This window comes from Nansenia antarctica (genome assembly GCF_963989245.1).
Source record: "Nansenia antarctica genome assembly, chromosome: 9".
Classification (NCBI taxonomy): Eukaryota; Metazoa; Chordata; class Actinopteri; order Argentiniformes; family Microstomatidae; genus Nansenia; species Nansenia antarctica.
The window spans coordinates 44,298,708-44,310,502 of record NC_137679.1 but is presented as its reverse complement, the minus strand read 5'-3'; positions in this window follow the sequence as shown (position 1 = coordinate 44,310,502).

Genomic DNA, 11,795 nt, shown 5'->3' with positions numbered 1-11,795 from the left:
CGTGTTCTATTCCTGTGTGAGGACATCCCTAATGGTGTAGAAAGGTCCTTATTAAAAACAACATGTGGATTTCCAGCTTGTGAGGTGTAAAAACAGCTTTAACATTAGGATAGGATTTCACCTACTATAAGAGCCGCCTCGGGGGTCAAATGACCATAGTCTTTATAATGGGAAGCTGCTACTTACACACAATGACCACTAGTTGGCACGTCTTGTATATTAGCCTGCCTCCTACACAGAAAAACTGCAAAACAGCTTCATACTAGCTTATCCTGAGGTGATTTAGAAAATGTAAGGATACTGGGTGGTAGAACGCACATATCTAGGACAAGTCATGAAAGGAGGGTCCTGAAATTTGATCGAGTGCAAAGATATAAACATTCTTTTCACAGGGTCACCATGGCTGTTCTAGTTTAAATGTGTTTATAAAACATCCGCTGTTCAGATTGTCTAATAACACAACATGCCGCTCTGATAAAGCAACAGATATGCCACTTACAGGGTTGATACATATTATTTTTAATTCGTATTTACAGACAAAGTAACAATGACAAAATAAACAGCTCTGTTTATGTGTGACATGCAAAACAAAACAAGTATCGGGGCGGTGGGGGGGGCTGGATTGAAAAGGGCATCAGGGGATAATGTCATAATGTGTTTTTCTTTAGGATCAGGATAATCTCACACTCCACGCTGGCCTGTGCAATCCCCTGAGAGTCACGGACGGTCGATACCACCGCCAATGTCGCTAACGCCACTGCTAACACTGCTAACACCGCTAACAATGCTAACACCGCTAACAATGCTAACACCGCTATCATGCTAATGCCTCTAACATCGCTAACGCACACACACGGAGGTCACTGTCAAAGCCTCGCTCACGGCATCTTTAGACTGCAGATGTGTTGCAGCTGGGGGGTGGGGGTGGGGGTGTTAGTGGGGGTGGAGCTAGGGGGGTGTTAGTGGAGCTGGGGGGTGTTAGTGGAGCTGGGGGGTGTTAGTGGGGGTGGGTGGGTCTTAGTGGGGGTGGAGCTAGGGGGGTGTTAGTGGAGCTAGGGGGGTGTTAGTGGAGCTAGGGGGGTGTTAGTGGGGGTGGGGGTGGGTGGGTCTTAGTGGGGGTGGAGCTAGGGGGGTGTTAGTGGGGGTGGGAGTGGGGGGTGTTAATGGAGATGGGTGTGGGGGGGTGTTAGTGGGGGTGGGGCGTTTTATTGGGGGTGGGGGGGTGTTAATGGAGCTAGGTGTGGGGGGGTGTGGGCGTTAGTGGGGGTGGGGGGGTGTGGGTGGGGGTGGGGGGGTGTGGGGGTGTTAATGGAGATGGGTGTGGGGGGGTGTGGGGGTGTTAATGGAGATGGGTGTGGGGGGTGTGGGTGGGGGGGGTGTTAATGGAGATGGGTGTGGGGGGTGTGGGGGTGTTAATGGAGATGGGTGTGGGGGGGTGTGGGGGTGTTAATGGAGATGGGTGTGGGGGGCAGGGTTTCCGTTAGAAAAATTTGCCGTCGGACATCGTGTCCGGGAAGAATTCGATTTACCGGACAAACGTGATATATTCCGGTCATCATATTAAAATATAATAATTTTTTTTTTTTTCAAAATCATATTTCTTTTTTTCAAATCTAATATAGCTGTTTGTCGCGGTGATTACTGTTGTGTAGCGGCCTATATATGCCATTTAATGTCTATTTCTCATCCGATACGATTAGATGCGAGCTATATAATATATAATAATATAACATGATTTGACGCATGCGCGCTATGCCATGCGTCAAATCCAGCGCTGAACGGGCGCCTCACTGGGAACTGAACAGACAGCATCGATCAATGAACGGACTCCACATTACGTTAACTGAAGTTTGTTAAATTGTTTGGGATTAATGTGAGTTTACTATTTTCTCTTTCCAGTTTTACCCTTTTTTTTAAATCAATAAAACAACGTCATTTCTATAACCAGGTCTCGCTGGTTGGGAAGGCATTTCGTTTAGCTCGGGAGTATGACAATGGGGAGAACATAACTGTTTATTGAGAAACAATTGATAGGCAGTCTGGGATACGTATATAAAGAAATACCACAATGTCTAGATGTATAACATTTTATTGAACAGTAACAGTGCAAGCATGTAGGCTTCTGGCGTGACACGGCTAGCCTAATTTCCGTTCATATGCCTTTTATCAGATAAAATAAAATAGAATAAAACTCTTTGAAAATAAATAGGCTTTAAATTAACTTGCAATGCGTATAGGCTAATTTCCGTTCGATGTTACAGTCTAGGCTATGCCTTTTCTCAGATAGATAGGGGATAGCCCTGTAAGCTCATACGGGTCTGTATGTCGTCCTGAAGACCGGCTGTTAGATCATATCGCTGAAGTTTGTCTCCATCTTAGTGTAAATGTTGTCCGTTTTGTTTGTTATCCTTGTTATTGTGCGATAAAGTTAAAGCGCTTCGCTTCGGGACACCATTTTCAGCTGAGCACCAAACACACACACACACACACACACACTCGTGTAACACTGCCCGAGAGAGAAGGACCCGCCCCCTTTAGTTAGCCTATAGCCTATAGGCTAACTAAAGGGGGCGGGTCCTTCTCTCTCGGGCAGTGTTCTGTGTGTGTGTTTGGTGCTCAGCTGAAAATGGTTAGAGGGAATTATTTTCACCGGACATTTATGTCCGACGAGTTTTCAACTTGTCGGACTTCCACTAATTTTACCGGACAAAGACCGCTAATTACCGGTTAACGGAAACCCTGCTGGGGGGGTGTGGGGGTGTTAATGGAGATGGGTGTGGGGGGTGTGGGGGTGTTAATGGAGATGGGTGTGGGGGGGTGTGGGGGTGTTAATGGAGATGGGTGTGGGGGGTGTGGGTGGGGGGGGTGTTAATGGAGATGGGTGTGGGGGGTGTGGGGGTGTTAATGGAGATGGGTGTGGGGGGTGTGGGTGGGGGGGGTGTTAATGGAGATGGGTGTGGGGGGTGTGGGCGTTAGTGGGGGTGGGGGTGTGTGGGTGGGGGTGGGGGGGGGTGTTAATGGAGATGGGTGTGGGGGGGGGTGGGGGGGCGTTAGTGGGGGTGGGGGGGGGTGTTAATGGAGATGGGTGTGGGCGTTAGTGGGGGTGGATGAGAGATAATCTCAAACCAAACAGAATGACATCATCTTTAGAGGTCTGCGATGGCTTTCTCTCCAACATGGCATTTGTGGTCACATGACACCATCTCCAACACACACACACACACACACACACACACACACACACACCTGGATTCTGCTTCTGTTAGCTTTCGATTGATTCGTAATTCAATATATTGAGATAAATATTTGGGTTGAATATGTCAGAGAGGAGAGGAGAGGTTACAGTGTTCAGGTGAGGGTGTGGCAGGTGTTTACAGGTGGTTTGAGGTGGTTTAGACCAGATGGAGGTGGTTTAGACCAGATGGAGGTGGTTTAGAGGTGGTTTGAGGTGGTTTAGACCAGGTGAAGGTGGTTTAGTCCAGGTGAAGGCAGGGTATATCAGTAAACAGGACAGGTAGAGTAATCTTCATCGAGGACTGTGAGAGAGAAATAACAATTGTGAACGACATTAGAACAAGCTCATACCACCTAGAAGTACTGTCAAATAAATAAATAAATAATAATACAATAAAATAGTTCTAGAAGGAGTTCAAAAATGTGCAATTTCCATGACTACCGTGATTCTCTCCTTACAAGGTAAACCTGGGGCAGTTTCATCAGTTTCATTCACACCAAGACAAACATCACCAGGATGAAAGCAGCGCGTTAACGAACACACCCGAGTCTGTGAGACGACTACCACACGCTCACGTCTCCAGAGCCTCCGACAGAAGACAGGAAGACATCTGTCACCCCTCTACACCCATTGGTCAATCAAGTTTGTGTTTATTTGGATCCCCATTGGCTGCTCCAATGAGGTCACATGACCTCACCGTTTGACAGATTGTATGTGGTTGACGTTATTGCTTTAGTCATTAGCATGAGAGACATGTAATCATTCACTTATGTCTCTCATAGCTCTGTATTATAAACTACTATATCTCTATCTCTGATATCTCTATCATAAACTATAGCTCTATTTCTATCTCTCATATCTCTATTATAAACTATAGCTATATTTCTATCTCTCATATCTCTATTATAAACTATAGCTCTATTTCTATCTGTCATATCTACATCACATATCTCTATGTCTCTCTCATATCTCTATGTCCCTGTGGCTGTGTCATATCTATCTCTCATATCTCTATGTCCCTGTGGTTGTGTCATATCTATCTCTCATATCTCTATGTCCCTGTGGTTGTGTCATATCTATCTCTCATATCTCTATGTCCCTGTGGTTGTGTCATATCTATCTCTCATATCTCTATGTCCCTGTGGTTGTGTCATATCTATCTCTCATATCTCTATGTCCCTGTGGCTGTGTCATATCTATCTCTCATATCTCTATGTCCCTGTGGTTGTGTCATATCTATCTCTCATATCTCTATGTCCCTGTGGTTGTGTCATATCTATCTCTCATATCTCTATGTCCCTGTGGTTGTGTCATATCTATCTCTCATATCTCTATGTCCCTGTGGTTGTGTCATATCTATCTCTCATATCTCTATGTCCCTGTGGTTGTGTCATATCTATCTCTCATATCTCTATGTCCCTGTGGTTGTGTCATATCTATCTCTCATATCTCTATGTCCCTGTGGTTGTGTCATATCTATCTCTCATATCTCTATGTCCCTGTGGTTGTGTGATTGGAGACAGAGAGACGCCCCCTGCGTGGAGACGGTGTTGTGGTTTTGTTTCTGGAACATAACTCATCTCTACTCAGTCTATTCAGGATTCCCACTGCACGCATGAGCCCGTCCTCCGTTTTCTACCTCCAGTAGCCTCCCCCGAGGCTGGACTAGAGGACTAGAGGACTAGAGGAGAATGTGTGTGTGTGTGTGTGTGTGTGTGTGTGTGTGTGTGTGTAGAGGAGAATGTGTGTGTGTGTGTGTGTGTGTGTGTGTGTGTAGAGGAGAATGTGTGTGTGTGTATGTGTGTGTAGAGGAGAATGTGTGTGTGTGTGTGTGTGTGTGTGTGTGTGTGTGTAGAGGAGAATGTGTGTGTGTGTGTGTGTGTGTGTGTGTGTAGAGGAGAATGTGTGTGTGTGTGTGTGTGTGTGTGTGACTAGAGGATAATGTGTGTGTGTGTGTGTAGAGGAGAATGTGTGTGTGTGTGTGTGTAGAGGAGAATGTGTGTGTGTGTGTGTGTAGAGGAGAATGTGTGTGTGTGTGTGACTAGAGGATAATGTGTGTGTGTGTGTGTGTGTGTGTGACTAGAGGAGAATGTGTGTGTGTGTGTGTGTGTGATGTGTGTGTGTGTGTGTGTGTGTGTGTGTGTGTGTGTGTGTGACTAGAGGAGAATGTGTGTGTGGGTAAGAGAGTTTGGGTCGAGAGCCGTGGGCAAAGTCACTGTGCTAGTTTGAACACAAGGAAGGACTGTAGCTGGTGCATAGGACAAAGGGACCACTGTGTGTGTGTGTGTGTGTGTGTGTGTGTGTGTGTGTGTGTGAGCCCAGGGCAAAGTCACTGTGCCCATCACCAGCTGGTGAGCTATGCCCTGGGGGATTCTGGGGGATGGAGTTCCTCAACTGTGAAAGTGGACTTCAGCAGGACAGCATGGTGCCTCACCATGGGGCCTGTCCTCTAATCACACACACACACACACACACACACACACACACACACACACACACACACACACACACACACACTCCAGGGTTGATTAAGGTAAGTTTCAGTTTGAATTAATTAAGTACAGTAACTCTTTTATCAGTTAAAACGGCCCATTTCTTTTCCTTTTCTATAATTAATTAATCAAATGTCCTGAATTCAGACTCCCCCTGCCCTCCCCCCTGCTGGACAGACCAGGGGCGTCATGACGATATCAACCCCCCCTACCCTGACCCACCTAGAACAGTAATAATATATAATATCATATAATATAGAATCATATAATATAATATAATATAATATAATATAATATAATATAATATAATATAATATAATAGAGCCTTTGTCCATCTCAACGTCATCATTGGAGAAAGAAAATATAAATAAATAAAACATTCATACAGGAGCAACACTAACTGGAGAGATAATAATAACGTGATATTTGAAAATATGAGAAATATAAGAAAAAGACACTAGCAATTAAACATCCGTAAAGAAATATCGAATTATTACACACAGAATCATAGAATATCTATACACTTCTTTCCGTGTAGAAACAAAAGCTCTCGCAATTACACAATTATTCATCATTCCACAACGCTTTTGATTCCCCACGTACACACCATTCATTAAAGTTAACGTCATTAAATGTAAGTAAGAGAAAATGGAATTTCATAAATAATATCGATACAAATTCTATCAAATATCGGAAACTGCAAAAAATGTATGACTTTAGTGGTCACGGTTGTGATCCTGCCAGGAGCCAGCAGGGGGCAGTAGAGACACCAGAGGCGCTGCGTCTCCCTGCCTACAGGCGCCTCGGCCCAGAAGAACAGTGCCTGCCCCACGTGACCGACCGACCGACCGACCGCGGTTCGAACCCAGGGCCGTGTTATGCGCCACAAAGGCGAGTTAGCCCGCTGAGCTGAAGCCAAAAGGCGTTTTTGCTTCTTGAGGATCCAAAGGAGCAGGTTTGTTTGTCTCAGGTCAGGTGAGTCTCCACCCAGCCCCCCCCTCCCTACAGGGCGGTCTCCTTCAGGTCGTTGAGGTTGGGCATGCGTGCTCGCGACGCCCGGGTGAAGGTGGGTCCGTTCTGTCCCGGCTTTATGCCCATCTGGTCCTGGTAGGGCCCGGCGTGCCAGCTGGACTCCATCTGTCCGGGGAGGGGGGGGTAGTTAGGTTGGCCAGAGGGAGGGGGGTAGTTAGTTTGGCCAGGGAGGGGGGGGTAGTTAGGTTGCCCTGGGAGCGGGGGGTAATTAGGCTGGCCAGGGAGGGTGGGGTAACTGGCTTGTCCGGGGAGGGGAGGGTAGTTGGCTTGTCCTGGGAGCGGGGGGTAGTTAGGCTGGCCAGGGAGGGTGGGGTAGTTAGGCTGGCCAGGGGCAGGGGGGTAATTAGGCTGCCCTGGGAGGGTGGGGTAACTGGTTTGCCCTGGGAGGGTGGGGTAACTGGCTTGTCCGGGGAGGGGAGGGTAGTTGACTTGTCCAGGGGGAGGGGGGTAATTAGGCTGGCCAGGGAGAGGGGGGTAGTTAGGTTGCCCTTGGGGCGGGGGGTAGTTAGGTTGTCCAGGGGGAGGGGGGTAATTGACTTGTCCAGGGGGAGGGGGGTAATTGACTTGTCCGGGGGGAGGGGGGTAGGTGGCTTGTAAAGGGGGAGGGGGGTAACTGGCCTTACGACTCTTAGCCTGGGAAGAGCTGCTGTTGGAGTGGCCCCGGCCTTCTCTCCCCTCCCTCCCCTCCCTCCCCTCGCGGCCGTCACTGAACCCCCCCTTCGAGGGCTGGGGGGCGGGCAGCGGTTGCTGGAAGCGCAGGTCTGAGGGTGGGGGCGGGGCCTGGCTGGAGGAGGAGGGGGACAGGTGGAGGAGTCGACGGAGGGACTTCAGCGGTTGGTGCTGCTGGGGAGAGACACATGGTTAGGGCCAGGGATTTTTCCTGGTTAGGACGACATATGGTGAGAGAAAAACTCCCTTCACATAATCACATTAACTGGTGGCGACGGCCATACTGTATATCCATAAAGTGCCCTTCATAAGTATTGTAAAGAGGAAGCATTTTGTCCTTATTAAGTTCCTTAATGACATTTGCGCAAATACCGATTCCGGAAAAATCTCAGTTTTGGTATTACTAGATCTTAGTGCTGCCTTTGACATTGTAGACCACGACATACTGGGAGCGGTATGTGGGAGCGGTATGTCGTGGTATGTCGTGGTCTACAATGTGTTTCAGACACTGTCCTAAATTGGTTTAGATCCTACCTACAGGACAGAAACTACTATGTATCCGACCAAATTAAAATGACATGTGGGGTTCCCCAAGGATCAATCCTTGGCCCCTTTAAATTTTATCACAGCATGCTTCCATTAGGACACATCTTAAAAATGTGCCCAAAATGACCTACCACAACTATGTGGATGACACTCAACTCTACATAGGCCTCTCACCTAATGATTATAGTCCCATCGACAAGCTCATTGAACAAATAAACGGCTGGATGAGACAGAACTTCCCACCTGCGAGTGTGTATCCACCTGCTTCTCCTGAGGCCATTCGACTCTCTCTCGTTCCCTCCCTCTCTCCCTCTCCCTCTCCCTCTCTCTCTCTCTGTCCCGGTCCCGGTCCCGGCTCTGCTCGCGGTCCCGGTCCCGGTCCCTCGACCGCTCGCGGTTCTTCCGCCGTCCGCTGTGGTGCGAGGAGGACTTCCCCCCCCGCTGCTGGATCAGATGGTCCTGGCCCTCACCCGGAACCTACCATTACAGGAAGGGGGGGGGGGGGGTGTTAGCAATGACACAGCACACCTCAACAACCTAGAGTCACCCCCACAAACATCCACTAGACTCATCCTCTAAACTCTTTAGACTTTATGGATTATTTAAATGCCCAAAAATATATAAACTAGAGACTCATGCATTAGAATCACATCCACTAGACCTCCAGATCATTCTGTGTCTGGGGACGAAGGAATGCTTTTGGGGGTACATTGTGGGGACCACAGGAGGCTGCTGGAGGTAGACATCGGAGGACAGGCTCATTCTAATACATGGAATATGGCATTACAATGACCCTGCCCTCCGATTACTACCTTGAGAAGCCTCTGCTGGCTGGTAGAGCAGAGAGCATGCTGGGTAGAGCAGAGAGCATGCTGGGTAGAACAGAGAGCATGCTGGGTAGAACAGAGAGCATGCTGGGTAGAGCAGAGAGCATGCTGGGTAGAGGGCGTGTTTACTGGTGAGGCGGGGTAGGCAGAGAGCATGCTGGGTAGAGGGTGTGTTTACTGGTGAGGCGGGGTAGGCAGAGAGCATGCTGGGTAGAGGGAGTGTTTACTGGTGAGGCGGGGTAGGCGGTGGGCGGAGGCTGGTGAGGCTGGCGCTGGGGGGCCAGGGGGGAGGGGCCTGCCAGGGGGGAGGGGCCTGCAGGCAGCAGCTTGGCGGAGGAGGCGGAGCTAGTCTTGGAGGTAAAGAGCGGGAAAAGGCACTTCCTGAGGCTGGGGCTCCGCCCTTCCTCCACCTCCGCCTGCAAGAGAACACCCAGAGGTCAGCCAGGGGTCAACCAGGGGTCAACAGACATGCCGAGGGACAGAGGTCAACTAAAGGTCAACACAGTCTGGTCTAGGGATCAGTCTGGTCTAGGGGTCAAGGGTCAACACAGTCTGATCCATGGGTCATCTAAGGGTCATCTAGGGGTCATCTAGGGGTCAACACAGTCTGGTCTAGGGGTCAAGGGTCAACACAGTCTGATCCATGGGTCATCTAAGGGTCATCTAGGGGTCAACACAGTCTGGTCTAGGGGTCGTCTAGGGGTCATCTAGGGGTCAACACAGTCTGGTCTAGGGGTCATCTAGGGGTCAACACAGTCTGGTCTAGGGGTCATCTAAGGGTCAACACGGTCTGGTCTGCTTCAGACACCCATGTGTATGGAGACAGGATGTGTCCATGGATACAAAACAAGGACTTCCTGGAAAATACTATTCCTGATTTAATAAGATGAATACATTAATTTAATAACATTAATACATTCATTTAGTAACGTAATGTTATGAGGTGAAGACAGTAGAGTTTGTGGGAGGCAGAGGGAGGCAGGGGGAGGCAGAGGGGTGAGACAGAGGGGTGAGACAGAGGGGTGAGACGGAGGGGTGAGACAGAGGGGTGAGACGGAGGGGTGAGACAGAGGGGTGAGGCAGAGGGGTGAGACAGAGGGGTGAGGCAGAGGGGTGAGACAGAGGGTGAGACAGAGGGGTGAGACAGAGGGGTGAGACAGAGGGGTGAGGCAGAGGGGTGAGACAGAGGGGTGAGGCAGAGGGGTGAGACAGAGGGGTGAGACAGAGGGGTGAGACAGAGGGTGAGACAGAGGGGTGAGACAGAGGGGTGAGACAGAGGGGTGAGACAGAGGGGTGAGACAGAGGGGTGAGACAGAGGGGTGAGACAGAGGGGTGAGGCAGAGGGGTGAGACAGAGGGGTGAGACAGAGGGTGAGACAGAGGGTGAGACAGAGGGGTGAGACAGAGGGGTGAGACAGAGGGGTGAGACAGAGGGGTGAGACAGAGGGGTGAGACAGAGGGGTGAGACAGAGGGGTGAGACAGAGGGGTGAGACAGGGGGGTGAGACAGGGGGGTGAGACAGAGGGGTGAGACAGAGGGGTGAGACAGAGGGGTGAGACAGAGGGGTGAGACAGAGGGGTGAGACAGAGGGGTGAGACAGAGGGTGAGACAGAGAGGTGAGACAGAGGGGTGAGACAGAGGGGTGAGACAGAGGGGTGAGACAGAGGGTGAGACAGAGGGTGAGACAGAGGGTGAGACAGAGGGTGAGACAGAGGGGTGAGACAGAGGGGTGAGACAGAGGGGTGAGACAGAGGGGTGAGACAGAGGGGTGAGACAGAGGGGTGAGACAGAGGGTGAGGCAGAGGGGTGAGACAGAGGGGTGAGGCAGAGGGGTGAGACAGAGGGGTGAGACAGAGGGTGAGACAGAGGGGTGAGACAGAGGGGTGAGACAGAGGGGTGAGACAGAGGGGTGAGACAGAGGGGTGAGACAGAGGGGTGAGGCAGAGGGGTGAGACAGAGGGGTGAGACAGAGGGTGAGACAGAGGGGTGAGGCAGAGGGGTGAGGCAGAGGGGTGAGGCAGAGGGGTGAGACAGAGGGGTGAGGCAGAGGGGTGAGACAGAGGGGTGAGACAGAGGGGTGAGACAGAGGGGTGAGACAGAGGGGTGAGACAGAGGGGTGAGGCAGAGGGGTGAGACAGAGGGGTTAGTCTGCTGAGGCAGCAACCTACAGTGTGGCTCTTCTTCTTCTTCTTCTTTATTGCTCTGAAGAAGCCCTGCTTCTCCTTCTCCTTGGGAGGCTCTGGAGGGTTCAGCACCATGGCCTCCGGGCTGGTCCTGCACCACAGAGGAAGAACCATCACTCACCACAGAGGAAGAACCATCACTCACCACAGAGGAAGAACGAACCATCACTCACCACAGAGGAAGAACCATCACTCACCACAGAGGAAGAACGAACCATCACTCACCACAGAGGAAGAACCATCACTCACCACAGAGGAAGAACCATCACTCACCACAGAGGAAGAACGAACCATCACTCACCACAGAAGAAGAACGAACCATCACTCACCACAGAGGAAGAACCATCACTCACCACAGAGGAAGAACCAACACTCACCACAGAGGAAGAACCAACACTCACCACAGAGGAAGAACCAACACTCACCATAGAGGAAGAACCATCACTCACCACAGAGGAAGAACGAACCAGCACTCACCACAGAGGAAGAACCATCACTCACCACAGAGGTAGAACCATCACTCACCACAGAGGAAGAACCAACACTCACCACAGAGGAAGAACCAACACTCACCACAGAGGAAGAACCATCACTCACCACAGAGGAAGAACCAACACTCACCACAGAGGAAGAACCAACACTCACCACAGAGGAAGAACCATCACTCACCACAGAGGAAGAACCAACACTCACCACAGAGGAAGAACCAGCACTCACCACAGAGGAAGAACGAACCATCACTCACCACAGGTACTGGACACACAGGACCTCACAGGACCTCACAGGATATTATAGATTCACTTGTCCAATTG